The following is a 19,016-nucleotide window of genomic DNA, read 5'->3' on the forward strand; positions in this document are numbered from 1 at the left end:
GTCGACCATTCGTACGGGCCTGCTTGTTCTTGTATCTTTTTTAGGTCTTCTTCGGTGAGTTTAGGTTGGGGGGGCGTCAGCTTAAGTATCATTTGCTTTGGCTGATATCCTCCTGCCTTTTTGGCCGCCTGATCTGCAGCCTCGTTTCCTTGACTGATCCTGGTGCCTGTTTTCTCATGTCCTTTGCACTTCATTATGGATACTCTTCTTGGTAGGGTGATTGCTTCCACCAGCTCTTGTATTTCTCTTTGGTGTTTGATTGGGGCGTTGCTGGATGTTACGAATCCCCTCCGTTGCCACATGGGTGCATCTACTTGTGCCGCCCCATGTGCATAAGCAGAATCTGTAAAGATGTTCACCGTCTTTCCTTTGGCCAGTTTCAAGGCTTCGGTGAGCGCCTTGACTTCTGCCATTTGCGCTGAAGCGGGTTGTGGTATTACTTCTGCTTTGAGCGTCTCATGTCTTCCATTGGAGTGTTGCTGAACCACTGCATATGATGCCTGGTTCAGTCCGTTTTCTCCTCGGTAGCAGCATCCGTCAGTGTAGAGCCAGAGTTCTGCTTTGGGATCTATGTCATTTTTCAGGTCTTGTCTGAGCTTACTTTCCTTGACCGCAAGTTCTTCACATGAATGTGGGGTTCCTTTCCCAAAGTTTCCAGCCATGTTCCTTTCGGCTGCGACAAAGGTTATATGTGGCCTGGTGCATTCTCTTTGAATCTTGGTTTTTCTGGCCATGCTGAAAGTAAACTCCTTACTTGCCAAAAACGCTGCAACTCCATGTTCAGTGTGGACCTGTAATGGGTGACACATCACTACATGTGCTGTTTTTTGGAGAGCTTTTGCTACCGCTGCAACATATCTGGCGCACATTGACTGTCCGGTTTCCACTGCGTCGAGTTTTGAAGAGTAGTATATCAGCACATTCCTCTCTCCCCCTTTTTTCTGATACAAAACAGCATTTAAAAATGCATTTTGTTCAGAAACATCCAAATGGAACACTTCTGTGTAGTCCGGTGAGGTGAGTGCAGCAGCTTGGGAGAGTACTTGTTTCATGTCAGTGAATGCTTGTTCAGCTTCAGAAGTCCAGGGTAGTCGTTCTGTGAGGTTTCGAGCCCCTACCTCGTTGATCATTGTCCGCAAAGGTTGTGTCCGATTGGAGTAATCAGGTATGTGGGATCGGCTGTAGCCCGTTAGTCCCAGAAATGACAGCATATCTGCCACCGTGGTGGGCTTTGGATGGTGTAGGATTGATTCCCTGTGGGCCGTAGATACTCCCAATCCTGATGCCGAGATTTGTCGGCCCAGGAATAGGACTTCTTCTCTGCATAGCTGCACTTTTTCTCTCTTGACTTTGTAGCCCTTTTTGTGCAGAACTGAGAACAGTAGGGCAGTGGCCTCCAGGCAGAGGGTAGATGTTTCTGCTGCCAAGAGAAGATCATCTACATATTGGATGAGCACAACCCCTGGTGGCCATTGGAGTTCTAGTAGGTGTGCTTTTAGTACCTGATTAAAGAGACCTGGCGAGTCCCTGAACCCCTGTGGCAACCGATTGTAGGTGTACTGTTTGCCCCCAAACGTGAAAGCAAACATGGCTTGTGATGTTTGTGCCAGTGGAACACTGAAGAAAGCGTTTGCCAAATCTATGACAGTGAAGTATCGAAATGCTGGGCTTAAACTCGTGAGTGCTACGTGTGGGTCTGGTACTGGATGAACATCTGGAGTCGTTACATAATTTATAGGGCGGAAGTCTTGTACCATTCTCCAGCCCTTTCCCCCTGCTTTCTGTACCGGTAATATGGGAGTATTCCATGGGGAGTGGCACTCGTATATTACCCCGACGTCCAGAAGGCCCTGTATCGTGGGGGCAATTCCCTTCATTTGATCTTGGGTTAGGGGATACTGCCGTCGATAAATAGGAGGTGCATCTGGGTCTTTCAGGGTGACAATCACTGGTTGTGTTTCCAGGGCTCCTACGTCATGGGGGGTTATAGTCCAAAATCGTGAGTTCACCGCATTCAAAACCGCTGCGGCTCCTGGGTGATCCGTACATGGGAGTCCATGTTGTCTTGGCAGTGGTATGTGTTCTGGGAGGGAGACATCCGTGGTATGGGGGCCCGTGAAGCACCACATATCTTCTTCTGGTGGGGCTTGGGCTCCTTGGCGGGGTTTTTGGACTTGGAGCGGCCATGTTGCTTAGATCAGTCAATTGAGATATGTCTACCCCTCCTGTGGGGAGGCCAAAGTGGTCCTCGTTATCTCTCATGAAGTCCCGATCATATCCACATGCCGCTGATTTAGGGTTGTATCCTCCAGCCGCTCCCCGTTCCTCTTCCTCTTTCTGGCCGCCAATACTGCTGGCAGGTGACTTTACTCTGGTTGACCCCTCCTTCCTTGGGTCGATATGGTTTCCACCACTAGGTGGCTTCGAGGGATTTTTTGTGAGAGGTCCTTCTGGTTCACTTTCTGACCAGGTCTTTTCTGAACTGCCTTGATTCCTTGATCCTCCAGGGGGCTCCAGTGCCGTTATTCGCTGTTGCAGTCTTTCCACTTCTCTCTTCATTTCCTCTCTGTCTTGGTCTTGTACGAGGACTTCCACGCCGGCCAATGTTAGTACTGGTGCTTGAACTGCTGTGTCTGTGGTCTGTGCAGGCATAAATCTTTGGTGGGTGTAGGGAGGTGGGGCTGTTGGGGGAGGTGTCGTTTCTGGAGGCCCAGTTGTTAACTTCTCTGGCAGGACTGGATATATGCCCCCTCCCCCTCCCTGTGTCTCTTCATGTTTGTCTCCCCTCTCCATTTTTCTCTGCTGGAATAGATCTTTTAGCATTAGGTTTGTTACTCTTGTCTCTTCTTCTTGTTCTTCAAACATATTTTTGAGTGGTTTGAAAACTGATCGCTTGTCCTTTTCAGCCTCCATGTTCTGTCGAGCTCTCTCTAATCTTTGTTTGACATCATTCACCATTATATTCATAGCTTCTCTTGATGGCAGCCCGTCCTTGGTGATCCATCCCTTTATCTCCCACCTTTTCGCTACTGATTTAACTATCTTCCCATCTCCCTTTTTACTTCTATCCTCAGTCATAACTCTAGCCTTCAAGGTCTCTACGAAGTCTTCCATTTCCCCCTCGTTCAATCCCTCAATATAATCAAAATAATCGCTCCTAACGTTACCCAGACCAGCCCCAATCCCACTAGGTTTATTTAACAGACTCGTCTTGATAAGTTTTTCTAGTTCTAGTATCTGTCTACTCACTTCCGTTATCGTTGGTATGTGTGTCTCTGCTGTTGCTGCTGAGTGGAGAGTGTCACTTCCTGGAGCGTGCAACAGGGTGTCGGCTGCTTCCTCTTCTTCTTTGTTATCTATATCTCTGAACTCTTCTATGTCTATGTCATAAAACTCCATGCCATGTCTAAATTTTCTTGTATTACAACCACTGCCTACGCTTCTCTACTCGACAGCGCGGTTCCGGAGAAATTGTATCGTTTCCAAATTACTATAAGTTTTCCTGTATTACAACGACTGCCTACGCTTCTCTGCTCGACAGCGAGGTCCCGGAGGAGTTGTATCGTTTCCAAATTACTATAAGTTTTCCTGTATTACAACCACTACCTACGCTTCTCTGCTCGACAGCGAGGTCCCGGAGGAGTTGTATCGTTTCCAAATTACTATAAGTTTTCCTGTATTACAACCACTGCCTACGCTTCTCTGCTCGACAGCGAGGTCCCGGAGGAGTTGTATCGTTTCCAAATTACAAAGTACTATTTATGCAGTCTGTTGGTTAACCCAAAACACGCTATGTTCGTTAATAGAGTGACTTAATTATGTGCAAGAATTCTCATGTTTCACGGAGTGTGGTGGGTCCGCTACTTCACGATACTGTACACATAAAAGCCCTTCTATTCGTCCTTCATCTCGTGTTTTCTGTTAGGTTCAGTCACACATGTGTACACACTATGGCAGGTTTATTTTATCACTTTTGCAGAATATGTTTTCCTTCTATTTTTTAGCATTTTATCCTTTAGTTAAATTTTGTCTAAAGTATTCATACTCACACTCGGTATTTGTTGATCACCTAATTTATATTTTTCAATATACAGAATTCAATTAAATAGGTTTCTGCTTACCTTTTCGGTTGAGCGCTCATGTGATCAACTTTCCCGAGAGTGGATGAATCCTTCTGGCCTCCACTTTCTTTCAGGAAGCCCCCCTCCTTCTGCAAGACAGGAGGTAGTCGTTAAAATTCTTTCCTCCTCAAGCTTTTCTCCAAACCATCCTCTGCTACCAGATTTGTTGTGAAAAAAATAGTAAGCTTGAATATAGGAGGAGAGTCTATGGGTTGTATCAATAACAGCGCTTTATTAGCACAAATATCAGGAAAACATATTCCGGCAGTTATACGTGCACGGACCTAAAAGTGAACTCAACATAGGGTTGAATTTACTCAAAAGGCGCTTTACAACAGAGTGCGCAGCGTATTTCAAGAGACTCCACATGAGTCTGATTGGCTCATTCTATAGATGCAGGCGGAGCGTAATTTTAGCATGCCGCGGCCTGGTTGGAGCGCTGGGTATCTCCACCCACACTGGCTCATACGGTCCATCCCTCCGGGTGCTGTCATCTATGTATTGTGTGTGTATGTTGTCGAGATGCATATCATGTGCTTGTCATGTGCTCCTTCCTGGTGCGGCTACACAATGTGTCCGTTCATTGTGTGTTGTCGGGTGTATATCATGAGCTTGTCATGTGCTCCTTCCTGGTGCGGCTACACAATGTGTCCGTTCATTGTATGTTGTCGGGATGTATATCATGAGCTTGTCATGTGTGTGTGTGTGACCCAGATGTTACCCTCTCTTGTGTTTCCTGTTTTCAACGTATGGCGTACAGATGGAATGCCCTGACACAGTTTCTGACCCTCACAATAGTTTTCCACTAGCCTGAACATCTGAGTCTATGTGTAGTAATTTAGAACATGTGTGATTAGCTTATGTATTTACATTTTTCTCCACAGTCAGTTGAACCTCCTTAAATAATACATATCTTCATTATCTGTTATATTATCTGTATAAAAGTGACAATAAATATTGTCGAAATGTTTTTGAATTGTTCTTCCTATATTGATCTGACAGTCAGTTGTTGATTACATGCAGACGTTGATACAACTACTAGGCTACTTCAATACATATCACACTGAATCATAACGCAAGTTAGACATTATGATGTTCCGGACCTTTGCTTGAGGACATTTTCTCTAACTGGACCTATTTGAATTTTAGTTGAATACCCCTGCTCTAGACAGTTACACAGGCGCGTAGATGGCTTTGATCTCTGTGGCTTTGATCTTTAGAAGTGACAGCAGGTGTGCTCTGATTGGTGGACAAGAATGTACTAAAAACTACATTTAGTAGTGGGATATGTAGTTTTTTTAGTCAAACGTCTTCTGCTCGTCCATACTTTCACCTAGAAACTCCATTTAAACTTCAAAACTACTGATACTTCCTCCACTACTTGTAGTAGTACTACTACTACTACTACTTCTTCTACTACTGATACTACCTCCACTACTTGTAGTAGTACTAGTACTACTACTACGTCTACTACTGATACTACGTCCACTACTTGAACTTTTACTCGTACTACTACTCCTTTTGCTACTAGCCTACTACTGATACCATGTCCACTACTTGTACTTGTACTAGTACTAGTACTACTTCTAGTTTACTACTGATACTACCTCCACTACTTGTAGTAGTACTAGGACTACTACTACTGGTACTTCTACTTCTACTAATACTACTAATACTTGTACTAATATTACTAGTACTAGTAGTACTTCTACTTCTACTACTACTAATAATACTAATACTTGTACTAATATTACTAGTACTACTGCTAATACTACTGCTACTACTAATACTACTTTTACTAATAATATAGTATTACTGCTACTACTACTACTACTGATACTACTCCTACTACTTCTATTAGTACCCTACTAATACTAAAAACAAAAAGAACATTCAAATATTAAAATGTTCAGCTCTTTATGGACATTTCAACATGTGTTCAACATTTTTTTGCCTTTCATATTCTTTTCAAATATTCAGGTTTTTCATATTTGTTCAGCTATTTAGCTTATTTCATACATTTGCAGATATTAAGCTTTCTTAATATTATTTTCAAATATTTAGCTTTTTTCATAATTTTGCACATGTTCAGCTTTTTCAAAATTCTCTTCAACTATTCAGCTTTTTGAATATTCTCTTCAGCTATTCAGATTTTCAAACTTTTTGCATATTCAGCTTTTTTTAATATTCTCTTCAACTATTCAGCTTTTTCAAACTTTTTGCATATTCAGCTTTTTTAATATTCTCTTGAAATATTCAGCTTTTTCATACTTTTGCACATATTCAGCTTTTTGAATATTCTCTTGAAATATTCAGCTTTTTAAATATTTTCTTCAAATATTCAGCTTTTTTAATATTTTCTTCAAATATTCAGCTTTTTTTTCAGTGTTGCTTCAGCATTAAAGCATTTCCACGTATTTCCGCAGGAAATACATTTTCTAGTTGTGGATATTATTTACAGGGTCTTCTGGGCTGCTCAAGCAGGCAGTGTGGCCCAGGCGTAACTCGCAGCAAGCAAGTAAACAAGTAAGCAAGTCTATCCTAAATACTATTCTTTAGGGTTAATCCTTCAAAGTCACATTAAAGGGAATATTATTTTATGGTATTCAAGATACATTAATCTATCTATGTATTTTTTTGTGTTGTGAAAAACCCGACCCAATCCTTAGGGTAACATCCTGAACTGCAGTATCATTCATCTGTTTTTCTATCAGGTAAGTTTTGCTGAGCACACTTGCCCCTTTTTCCTTAAACCACCTGCTTCAAATTCATTGCATCAGTTACACACATTGACAGATAGGAGATAACCACAGCTACCACATAATATCTGGCTGTTTTTCTTCACTTGACAGCACTACCGGAGCAGCTGGGGGTTAAACACATTGCTCAACAGTACCTTGACAGAATTCACTGTGGGAGGATCTGGGGTCAGTTAGTTTACTCTCTTGGTGCTTCTGGTCATGTCTGTTAAATGTTAAGCACCCCAGCACGCGATATTGTTACAGGTATTGAGATCTCTTGCAGAAAAGTGTCACTTTAAATGTTTGTATCATACACAGCTTCACCTTGTGAGAGCATTTTTGACAAATTATTACAAACTTTCAAATAAATATTTATTTTTAATAACATAACGTCAATTTGAAACAATCCAATCCAAATAGTATAATGTTAAGAACAATTGTCATCACCACAGTATTTAAATAAGATGAGAATCACCTTATTGCTCATGATGTTGACCTCTTCCTCAACCTCTTTTCACTTAATTCCATGGAAGTTCAAGGAAGCCAAATGTGATTTCCATTCAATATTACGCCCTACACTGGGGAGCTTCTTACCCCCTGAGATTTAAGCGTGGCTTATGTAAGCCTAGACATATATACCTAGTGACTGGTGTTAAGTGGAGTGAAGCCCACAGGATCTAGGTAGGTTTTGGCCCTTTGAAGCTGACAGGCCGGCTCCCTCCTGGCATGCCGTGACTCCACTTTCTGCTTTAGGTAATTTATTCAGCTGAATAATTAAGGCCCAGTCTCCCGCAGAAAGCATGAATAGCAATAAGCACCAAGAAAGACTTGATTTCCTTTTGCTGTTAAAGCCAGGCTGCCCAGCAAATCTGTGTCTGAAATATTATTACCTGAAATGGATTCTGCTGCTTTTTTATGACTGTTTGATCCCGAGCAGTGCAATAGAGCAACCAATATTGTCACTGAATATGAAAGTTGCACATTGTCTATACCAGAAGCACAGTAAAGATGCTAAGAGTCATCAATACTATTTCACCTAGATTCTGATATGAGTCAATGTATTCTGTTAACAGTGTTAACGTCTGTGAGAACAGTTTTCTGTCCCTCTATTCATCTTTCACCTCAACTATGTGCTGTTACTGTAGGGAAAGTAGGAACAGAGCCAGTAAAAGCATTAAGAAGCACCTACTGGAGATATTTAGCCAGCAAGTCTTAAGGAAAGTCAGCAAATCCAGACCCTCTTTTAAGGTTTTTTACGTCATTGCCACAGAGTTTTCCAAAATGAGCTGGTTCAGGTTTTAATGATCCCATGTGCAACAAGTGTGCTTAAATCTTAATGTTCCATGATACACCTATTCTTCTTATTGCAGCTTGTCTTTGCTTTCAAATAATTGTATTGTGCGCTGTCTTCATGATGATGATGATTTTCGTCATCATGGTTTATTGTAAAGCCAGTGTCTCTCCCTATGACTTGTTTGTCTGAGTGACGTGGTAGATGGATGGAGTTCGGTATATCTAGCATTACTGCCAATGTGCCATAGATATGAAGAAAGCACTTTAAGCTAAATTGTTCTTCACAAAATGTATCAACAGAGGAAAATTGAAACAGAACATGCTAATTAGATTTTTTTATTTTTTTTTTACCTGCTGTTGGTGCTAGAGGAATACGGAGAGAGGATTCATCTTGTGGCGACCATTATTGTGTGTACAAAACGTCATGGCAATCCATCTTTCTGACCATTCAGTCTGGACTATAGTGGGGAATTTACATTAACATAGAGCCAAGCGGCTGGTATGTAAAGCAGGTATTGTCTTAAATTTCAATTGCAAAACTATATTTATAAATTAATTTCCTGCACTCCTCTCCACTTGGCAACCTGGCACAGGTATCAGTAAACCCCACCTTTCTGATAATCCAGAGCATTTCAAATAACTGCTTACCACCTGGCAGTGGTCTTTTGCTGAAGACCGCTACACACACACACACACACACACACACACACACACACACACACACATGCCACCATGCTACCAGCTCTGTTCCTTGTAATTGAGGCCAGGATCAGCAAAAATAATGGAGCATTGAGTCCATTAAAACATGAGCACAATTAGGTGGGAGGCAAATACTGATGATGGCTTCTGAACCCACTTAATTATTGTGCAAATGGAATGATTGCACTCTCTCACTCGGTCACAATTACGCAGCCACTTGTTCTGTCTGTTCTGCACACGCCACCAATTGCACATGCCGGATAACCCACTTACAATAACGCTGCAGTGCCAAAGGCAATTTCAATTGCTCTTGCCCAAACAAATACATACTCAGACCTATAGTAACACACACCGATTCCAATACCAGGTAACTACTTGTACAGAATGAAAAAAAACGGACTCCGCTATTTTCTCATTAGCCGCTTTTACAGAACAACTGAGACGTATTACTTATCATCAAAAGGCCATTTAACTCCACAAAATTGCCAAATTGAAAGTATCACGGCAATTCAGCATAAGTAATTACAGCCCAATAGCTTTGCTGCTTAATAGCTTAATACACAGACACAAGTGCACATTCTCTGTTCCTCCTCTCTCCTATTGCTTCTTTCACGCAGGCATGCACACGAACACACTTTAAACAGCTGGGAGTTGTAAAACTGGTCATTTTGAAGGAGTTTTCCTGCATGCGTAATGAGGCTGCTGTCAGTCCCATCCTCTGGCCAGCCCCTGATTGACTTGTCTACTTGTCCAAATGGGCCGATGTGTGTATGTTAGTCCACGGAGAGTCTAACCTATCTAACCACTTCAATTCCAACGGCCGCACAAACCATTCGTGTGGAGTGCTGAGGTTGCAGGACTACTTCAAGTTTCAGCGTTATTGTCATTATTAAAAAACAGGATTTCACAAAATATGCAGGTGAAGCAACCTCCTTGCTACCTACAAGGACACTGTATGTGCAGATATTCAACTATTTAATTTGAATAGCATAAAATGGGCAAACATAGCTAATTACACAAAACCATGTTGAGCTAAAGTTTATGAAACAATTCAATTATTTAAGGTGGAGAGCCATGGATGTCGACGAGTTGGGTTGTTCCAGCGTGAGGATGGAAGCTGCTTTGTAGTTTGGTGGTACAGAAGTGGATACTCCTGTATTAGTTGTCAGACAGCAGCAGGGTGAACAGGCTGTAGCTGGGGAGGGGGGTTGTCTTTTGGCACCTCATCTCACGGATATTACTGATGCTCTCAAGATGTGTACCAATGATGTTCTGGGCATTTTTAATTAGTTGCTGCAGACCTCTCTGGTCGTGGGCCGTGAACATGCAACACATTCTCACTCACAACCCTGCAAATACAGCAGCTTGGTAGGTTGGTTGGTAGTTGAGGACTTCTTATTGTCCCCCAAAGATGTCTTTACAGACAGACCAATATTAGTTTTCCACAGAGTAGCAAGATTCAGACCGCAGACAGTACAATTATTTTGCTGTCAGGTCTCATACAGTATGACATTTTGGCATTTAGAGACCAATGACTTTCAATTTACTGAATAGTCTGAATATATACTGTGTGTGTATATATATATATATATATATATATATATATATATATATATATATATATTGAATTTACACAGGACAGTAATATTCCTGTGATGGAATTAGCATTGAGCATCAGTCCCTCTTCTCAAGTTTGTTCCTCGGTTTGGGTAATAACATTGTCTCTGTGAATGGCGTGTTATATCCTGTTTGTCCTGCAAGATGACAACTTGTCTAACTGTACATTTTTAACTACTCGGCCTCTCTGATCAGTTTTTTTCTCTTTCTGTCTGCGTTGACTTTCTTATTGTCCCTTTTGCATGAATGTCTCTCTAGTCGCTCTATCCCCCTGTGAAAGATTAGCAGTCAGTAATCACTGTATGCACATAGATTTACTGCATGTTATATAAAATGCGTGGAGGGGTCAAATGATAATGACCAATCTGTTGGGGGGATCTCCTCTTGTTAATATGCAGAGAGCTTTAATAATGGACTCTGCTGCTGATTCACTTTCCTGTAGAAACTGATACTGAAACACAGCAGAATAAATGTCACAAACCAGTATCAACAATGCATATTGGTCCGTTAATACTGTGAAACGTGAGCTTTACCATGTAATTAACAGAACAGTACACACAGCACACAGTGGAATTGTTCGATGCTACAGTAGCATGTGAATAGAGCAGAAAATGCACTTTTACTACACATAGACAAGACCTTCTGTATTATTGCCATTTCAATTCATGTTTATATATTAATTGCACCACTAAGATAGATACAGTATGAGAAACCTCCATTTAGCATGGAAGTATTTGTTTTCTTATTTGCAAAATAGGCCGATGACACATATCTTCCAGGTATTTCATTGTGTATGGCGATGTGTGAATAATGAACTCATTTGTGGCATTTAAGCTCTTCTTTCTCTGTTTGACTGGCAGGAATAAATTAATCTGAACATCCAAGGGCATCCAGTAGGGCTTTGATCCGATGCGTGTTGTGGAGGAGATAGATATTCCAGTCAAATATCATGGAGACTCACAGCGTCCCTGCAATCTTCATCTCACACGATTTGCTATATAGCATACAGTGTTGATTTGATACAGGATAGCAACGCATTCGTTAATAGAGTTGGGGGGTTCTATCAGTGTCAAAACAATAGTCCCGGTGGTGCAAACAATTACGCTGTAGCGATAAAACCAAGCTCTGCTTTATAGTTGCTATAATACATTTTGCCAGGCTGGTAATCATTCATGTAATATGTCTGACTTCCTGCAGTCAAATGATAATGCAGTTAGACTAATGGCTGCACTCCTATAGGCTCCACACGGCTGTGGGTGATAAGTGTAATAGGTTTACATAAATAAAAAAGCAGGGAGCGCTACAACCCACCTCATGGGTATACTATACATAAGTGGAATTAATGTTGCCGGGGGCTCGGGTGGCCTGATGGAAATACTGCAGTAGCATACACTATGGCGTGTTAGGAAACTCTGTGATCATGGCATAATGGTTGGACGGCCTAAAGGTCAGACAAGCCAGTAAAATGAGGGCTGCTGTTTAAAACTCCTGAAACTGAAGTAATTATAATAATAATAAATTATATTGTATCTTAAAAGGCTAAGACTTGCGTAGACACTTTTGTTTTCAGGATTGCTATCACAGTTTTTATCACAGCCAGCCAGCGGGTTCAGCCATAGCTCTCCTCCGACGCCTCCCTTGCTTGTCTTCTATTTTCTCTGCCTCTTTGTAGCTCCTAACCAAAGGCCCTTAACAATCACAAAAGCAATATGAGGGAAACCAGGTGCTAATACGTCAAATGTGAGACTCTTAAATCAGTGGAAAAACGTGTGCTTGCAGACAAATAAGGAAGGCTGAGCTCCATTCTGGTTCAAGTCTAAATAGGTGGGCGACTTAGTGTTTGTGAAATGGCTCTTTCTTTTATCCAGCAAATAGGTCAGTTTGATAAGAACAATGTGATAGTGTGTTCTTCTAGTTTCCTGCTAACTATCCTAACTATCCTGACTATACACAACACATTAAGAGTAAGACTTCAGAGTAACATATTGTAAAATAACCTTGGTTCTTCTCAGTTTGACACAGACCACAGAAGTTATAATGATGTATTGTATTAGGATAAGATGTTATTGATTCCTGGAGGCATTTCGCAAGCTATCCAGCAGTTTATAAAGTATTTCAAACTAGCCCCATCTTTACCAGCTGCAACATTAAAGTGATTTTACACATTAATATAATAATAAAATGTGTGATTCTGAAAAAAGGCCATGAGGCATAATGAATACTTTTATTTTGGGCACTTTATATTTTGATGCTGATACTTTGGTGCTTTTAACTGCAGGACAGAGTATTTCTACTCTTGTATTGCTACTTTTATTGAAGTAAAATACCTTCAATAAACTTAAATTATAAAATTCTGGTCGGACTAAGGCATTTTCAGATATTTAAACAAAATATATATCTACAACATGTTTTTAAGAGGTCGTACTTAAAGTCAGATGAAAATGCTGAAATGAAAAATGCCTTTTTAACCTTTTCAAAATACATCCATGTCATATTGTGCATGTCTTTTTAACAATATTGTCTACTCAAAAATTCAATATTTATATAAAACAAGCTACGATGTGTGCTAACATCACCTAGCACCAACCAATAATATGACATCCATTCATCAGTCGATCCGTAACTTCTGCACTGCAGAGAGCAAGAGAAGGTTGTGAGCGATCATATCAAATTCCTCCCAACATTTTATCACTATAGCTGATTCACTCAGAAATGGTCACAATATGGATGATATTCTCATACTCAACTCAACTTCAGAATTCCCATACATAAATGATGATGATGATGATAATATATCTGCTGCCCCCAACCCCCCCCCCCCCCCCCCCAAAAAAATGGTTATCAGATGACCTCCGTCTTGGTTTCAAAAATTAATCTGACTCGAAGCATGAGATAGGAAGGAACAATATCTTTCCCAACTTCCAACATGTTTTTGCAGCCTGAGGGCTTACTGATATTTGGCAAAATATTGTATAGTATATTGCCATAGTATATAGATGTCATTTTGATAATCACATCATTAATATCAGAAGGCAATGGCCAATATCATTGCAATTCTTGGTCATAAAAATCAAAATGAAGATGAGATGAATTGAACATTGAACACACAAATTTCAGCCTTTTACAGTGTGAGAGTATTTCTGGCTGCTCTCGCTTCCCTTTGAAGATCCTGCGGTGCAGAGGCATAATTCAAACACGCTATCATGAGAGGGATCACAGACGATGACCTGTGGAAAATGATGATACATGTAGGGCCATGTGCTGGTTTGATCCTCCAGCCGCAGAGCTATTGAGCCACTGTTGCTGCTCACACAGAGATCAGTGACTAACATGGCTTTTTGTCGGTGAGTTGTAACCGATATTGAATTTGTGCGCGCTCGTGTGTGTTTAGGTGTGTGTGCCGAATATAAAGAGAGAGAGAGACGCCAGTGAATGATATACATTTTTTAGCTACATCCAAGACCACATTGATTTTTAAATATGTCCTCGCGGGCACACTTCACTTTGATGTGGGGCTGTTTGTGCATGGGGCTGTTTGTGCATACAATGCAACGCAATAGAAGGCAGCCAGGATGGTGAGAAAATAATTGAAAGAGACACACAGATAGACATGCACTCACGCATACGCATACTCTGCCTCTACTGCACGTGAGGCACAGAAACACACACACGCAACATCATTTGTCTTCTTTGCTTTCAGAAAGCCTGATCCGCCCCCCCCCCCCCCCCCACACACACACACACACACACTTTCAAAAAAGTCACTCACTTGCTGTGTTATTATTGCAGCCCACGTAGCCCACTATGCCTCTGCCATGCATTTTTAAAAAGGTAACTTTGAGAGGCTTGCCAGTGAACCCACTGAGGGCTTGATGTGTTGCCAGGTGACTTCATGTGAAGTCCATGCCCCCTTATTGATTACACCAATCACGGCGATTCACAAGGGAGTGGTAGATGTAGATGAAGTGGCAGGAAAGGGGGGGATTTGGGATTTAGGGCTTCAGAGAAATGTGCATACACTAATATATTTCCATGTAACTCTGACACCAATAGTGAAAATACCTCACATGTCTGTCAGAATACAAGCCAAATATTTTTATTTTAACATTGTGATTGTATTGGATTGCAAACTCCCAATTACTTCACACTGAACTACACAAAGCTATCTTCGGGAGAAATCTAATTACACTATATGACCAGGGATGTCATTGAAAAGAGTTTAAAAAAAAGCAGTTTTCATTTCAGCCCAACTTTAAATAGATTCGGAAAAAATAGTGTAAATGAGATACAAAATTATAACAAAATATAATAGAAAAGAAAGTGCCAATCAAATGGGTTTATTAAAAGTGCTCACTTTCATACATAAACCAAAAGAACTAAAAACAAACAATTAAACAACTTTAACTTGTACCTTTTTGCACTGTTTGTCTGCTCTAAAAGAATGGTTGGAAAGATGATGACACTGTTTCTGTGGGACAACTGCGCCTGTCCTTTTGCACTTGCAAATGCTACACAAAGTTGAATAGGTGGATCGCTTCCATAATTTTTTTTATAACACACTGCAGTACACCTATGAACCACATGAGGGAGTCTCAATGATTGTGACGTAATCCCATGCAATTACTAGTTACCTAGTAATCTTTAACGCAATGCAAGTATCACAATATAGAAGCAATGCAATCTGATAACTCGCCGTTCCTTTTGGATAAGGCCTGCCCCAAATATTCAAATGAAGAGAAGAGAAAAGAAACATGCAGACATTTTGCCATTATTGTGTATGTAAAGGAGAAAGGGGTAATAACATCACAGTATATGCAAGTTATGCCTGCAGGTGTGAGAATGCTGTCATCACCCAAGGACTTAATCCTTTGGCACATAGTGTTGCCATATTTTCACCTGGAGCAGCAGCAGTAAGTATATATTAAATTATGCTAATTTTGAGGGCTGTACCGAATGTCTTTTTTTTAAATTAAATTTTAAGCTTCTATTTAGGTTTTAGAATGAAGATTTGAATGCGTTTCATAATCACCCTAAAAAGATGTGAAAAACATTAACAATTATTATATTGGTAATAACGTGTAATAAAAGAAGCTTCAAAGTATACAGTACAGCCCTACAAATTTTGTTTTGTCTTTTATTATGTTTGCTGGATCAGAAATGTTGAAGTGTTTCGCTCATTTCCTACACACCTCTACCTGGTGGCTCCCACGTTGAGCTGCGGTGTCTCGCTTGCTGCAAGTGCTGCAGTGTGTGGTATTGTTCCTGATATTTCTTTTCAAATTATGACTTTGCAAGTAATCCCCATTTGCAACAAATGTGTGAGTTTTTTGTGTGTATGTATAATGCAGCCTGAAGCTAGTATGCTCAGAGCTAAGCTAACAGGGCAGCAACAAAGGCTACCCACGAATTGTCTTTGAAAAATAAATAAGTAGTGAATCTTATATAATATGAATTTAACACAGATTAGTTGGAGAGTGAAGATTAATGAGAGTAAAGAGAAATTAAAACCTATATCTTTAGCTGTGCCTCTCTCTGACATTTTCCTTCTTCACACTTTTCCAGGGTTTGCCCGTTCGCACTTTATTAAGCAGCCCACTGCATTCAATAATTAATTGTGTCTGTTCAGGCCTAATAATGCCTGCGACACTTGTAAGTGGGAACAGATTCAATCTGTTCTTTCGCATGTATAGAACCCATCATGGCCAATAACTGAGTCACAGAGTTACAAAAGTCATTGCCACCATTCACTGTGACTGTTTATCAATTATCAAGTCAAGTTCTTAATTATCATAAGCACAATAATTACAGAGGGTTCTCTGTAATTCAATGAAATGGAAATCTTGGCTCTCAATCTCCCTCCAAGAATGCTTATTTAATATGTATAAAATGAAAGGAAATCATGCAAGTTACAAGCAAAGACATAAATAGTTCAAATAAACTGCATGTGAATAGTAATGTGGTAAATGTATACATGCATAATGAGAAGTAGTAAGTATATCCACACATATAGGTGTAAACAGTTTGCAAAACAGTAAGTAAAGTATAAACAGGTAAAGGGTAGGTATAATATAATGGTAAAGTGACATATTACATTAAATGCATGTGACACGTAATGGTAAAACGTGTACCAGTGTGTGTCTCTCTTGGTCCTTTACAATTCTGCCCTCTCATGAGCTGAGACAACCACATCTATATCTGCTTTCACTGGGAGACGCTTGACTGTACAGCCTCATGTTGACTGCAATCAATGCTGGGTTAACAGTAATATAGATGTAAACACTTATTTTGATCCTCTCATGACATGCAGATTTACAGTTTCAGGGATGCGGACAGGACTGTGTAAACTGTTATTTACAGGAATTAATTGCATAACTGAAGACATTAAGTTTCCAAAACTAAACCACAAGGACATTTCAAACTGATTATTACTAATTTAAGATTCTATATGTAAGAATTTACATGTATTACATGACTTAAAAACTGAGACCTTCCGCCACTTGCTAGGCCTGTGGACAGTTTATGCTTATGTAACAGACTCAGGATGGTTTTGCCGGGAAAATTGAAAGGCTGTGATTTTTATGTGCGCTCCCAAGTGTCTGGTCTCTCTTGGCTGCCCCTGCAGCGCCAACAGTGTGTAGCTAACGTAGCAAAATACTGTCTTGAGTAGATAACATCAGCTTATTCCTCAGACTCCTGGGGCTGATCTGGCTGGTAAATTGGCTAGCTTGCCATTTTCAAATGACTTGATCAGCTAACGTTACGTAGCAACCAACGTGAGGTCCCTGCGAGCTAGCTGGCTTACCTGCTGCAAATATCCATCCATCCATCCATCCATCCATTGTCTACCGCTTATCCTGTATTCAGGGTCGCGGGGGTGCTGGAGCCGATCCCAGCTGTCATTGGGCGAAGGCAGGGTACACCCTGGATAGGTCGCCAGTCCATCACAGGGCTGACATGTAGAGACAAACAACCATTCACGCTCACATTCACACCTACGGGCAATTTAGAGTCACCAATCAGCCTATCCCCATCCTGCATGTCTTTGGACTGTGGGAGGAAGCCAGAGAACCCGGAGAGAACCCACGCTTACACGGGGAGAACATGCAAACTCCACACAGAAGGAACCCGGGCCGACCCGGGAATCGAACCCGGGATCCTCTCGCTGTGAGGCGACAGTGCTACCCACTCCACCACCGTGCAGCCCCTGCTGCAAATATGGGAACTGAATATAATAATACAAATAATAATAATATTAATAATAATAATAATAATAATAATTATTATTATTATTATTGTTATTTTTAGTAGTAGTAGTAGTAGTAGTAGTAGTAATAAACAAAGAACAAGTGAGAGAGGAAGAAAGAGAGCAGGACGTGCAGGAATCAATGTTTCTGTCCAATTAGACAGGAGGAGAATGGAGCAACACTAATGACCTGACATTTACACACACTGGACCCCTGATATGTTGTGATTACATTGTGCATGTCAAGACAGAACATAGAAAACAGAGGGAAGAATGAGAGAGAGAGGCATGGTTTGCATTAGGGTTCCACATGTTCTCTCAAGGATCGTGGATCTTATGTCAGTGTTAAAGCAGTGGAGTCTTAAGGCAGCAGACACTTAATTAGGCCAACATGCAGGTAAATCCTTAAAAAGGTCCTCTTGTGTAGCCTTAAGCCCAAGTTATGCTTCCGCGTCGACACAACGCAAGGGGACTTGCGGACCCCTTATGTCCTTGCGGACCCCCCTTACGTCCAACGCAAGGGCCTGACGTGCACCTCCCAAAAAGCCTAGACGCGCGTCGAGGCGACGCAACACCAACGCAGCGGCATTGGCTGTGATTGGTCCGCTAACTACATCCGCTGGAGACCGCTATCCGGTTTCCACTCATAAACACCGCCATTTAAACTTTTAAAAGGCTACTTTTATTGTTTTCACCTCGTTTTATTGTTTGCACCTTGTCGCTTTTGCACAAAGAAATAAAACACCAAGTTCTGAAAAATAATGGATGTTTAAAGCCGGAAAGTAAACAAATAGGCTATAACGAGGCTAACGAGGATATACGTCAAGAGTCTCGGTCGGTCGGTCATTCTTTACAAAAAACATAGCGCCCTTTACCGGTGTGGCATTGAATTGCATTTCGACACGTAAACCCAACGCAGAACCATCAAGGTCTCCAAGCAACTGCGTGGCCGTTGCGTGATCACTACGCGGAAGCATAATCAGGGCTTTAGTGTTGCTCCGTCTCTCCACTCACTCTCTAGCTCGCTTGGCCATCGCTGTTCCCACTCTCCCTCGCTCGCATGTTGAAATGAGGAGTGGCCAACTTTGAATGTCATGTGTTTACAAATAAAAGTGTATTTTATTATTTATGCATTAAGGATTTTCCCAGCCAGCCTGACAACTTTAAAACCTTTGTTCTTTATTTAAATTGTTTCTGTAATTACTATAGGCTTTATTAACCCAAGCTCAGCCATGAAATGCTTTTGTATTAAGACAATCAAATCTAGAAACTGCAGTTTAAGGTATTCAAATGTAAGGCCTT

Source organism: Eutrigla gurnardus (genome assembly GCF_963514095.1).
Source record: "Eutrigla gurnardus genome assembly, chromosome: 1".
Lineage (NCBI taxonomy): Eukaryota > Metazoa > Chordata > Actinopteri > Perciformes > Triglidae > Eutrigla > Eutrigla gurnardus.